A 1,331-nucleotide genomic window follows, 5' to 3' on the forward strand; every position below is an offset into this window, starting at 1 on the left:
TTTTCTTCAACCTCTTCCCTGAGTCCCTTCCTTTCCTCCTCCATTCTTCCTCTTCCTCTCCCCTCCCTTCCCCTCTTCATTTATTGTTTTTAGTTGCACTGGGTCTCCATTGCTGTGCTCTGGCTTTCTCTAGTTGCAGTGAGTGGGACCACTCTTCATTGCCGTGCACGGGCTTCTCATTACAATGGCTTCTCTTAGTATGGAGCACAGGCTCAAGGTGTGTGAGTTCAGCCAGGCTCAGAGGTTGTAGCATGTGGGTTTAGTTGCTCCTGGGCATGTGAGATCTTTCTGGCCCAGGGGTCAAACCCATGTACCCTGCATTGACAGGTGGATCAACCACTGGACCACCAGGGAAGCCCCCTTTCCCCTCTTCTCTCTGAACACCCTTACCCTGAGTGACCTCACCGCTCCTGAGATAAGTAGTCATCATCTTTGCACCAAGGTGTGTCAATAGGATACTGATTGTCAATTGATACTGGTGTGTCAATTGAGAAGTCATTCAATAGGAGAGAAAGTCAAAGAGGAAACAAGGGGACTGACCATGACAGTCCTTTGTAGACTGTGGAGGCCACGTGTGTACTTTGGCTTTTACTCTAAGCATAATGGTGCCATTACAGGAGCAGAGGAAGGTGTGATAGGACCTACGGCTTGAAAGAGATATCTTTGGAAATTGTGATTGAAATTGACTGGAGGGTGATAGGGCAGAAGCAGGAAAACCACTTAGAAGACTATTGTCATAATCCAGGCAAGAGACGATGACAGTTTGGGATAGAGTAGAAGCAGAGAGGAGGTAAGAAGTGATCGGGTACAGGATATATTTTATTTTATTTTTTCTTCTTTTTTTGGGCTGCATTGCACAGCTTTTGGGATCCTAATTCCCTGACCAGGGATTGAACCTGGGCCTTCAGCAGTGGAAGTGCTGAGTCCCAACCACTGGACCACCAGGCAGTTCCCCAGGATATATTTTAAAGGTGGAAATGGTAGGATTTGCTTATGGATTGGAGGTGGGTATGAAAAAAGAGAAAGGAATCAAGGATGTCCCCAAGGTTTTTGTCTTGAGCAACTAAAAGGTATGAGTTTTCATTTCCTGAGACAAGAAAGATTGTGGGTGGAACAGGCTTGGGGAGAACAGATTTAATCTCAAATGTGTTTAGTTTGAGAAGCCTGTTGGATATAATGTTATGGATTGAATTGTGTCCCCTTAAAATCCATATGTTGAGGCCTTAACCCCCAGTGTGACAGTACTGGAGTTAGGATTGCTAAGGAGGCAATTAAGGTTAAATGAGACAGAAAAGATGGGACCCTAATCTGATAGTTTGCTGTTGTTATAG

At 45.2% G+C, this 1,331-nt stretch overlaps 1 non-coding gene across 1 annotated transcript; it reads right to left on the minus strand.

Moving 5' to 3' along the window:
- Window positions 1-875: 875 nt before the first annotated feature.
- On the minus strand, window positions 876-948 carry TRNAG-UCC (transfer RNA glycine (anticodon UCC)). Its single transcript has one exon. It is a non-coding gene; the product is annotated as a tRNA-Gly (tRNA).
- Window positions 949-1,331: the final 383 nt, after the last annotated feature.

Source organism: Bos mutus, chromosome 13, assembly GCF_027580195.1.
Source record: "Bos mutus isolate GX-2022 chromosome 13, NWIPB_WYAK_1.1, whole genome shotgun sequence".
NCBI classification, from domain to species: domain Eukaryota; kingdom Metazoa; phylum Chordata; class Mammalia; order Artiodactyla; family Bovidae; genus Bos; species Bos mutus.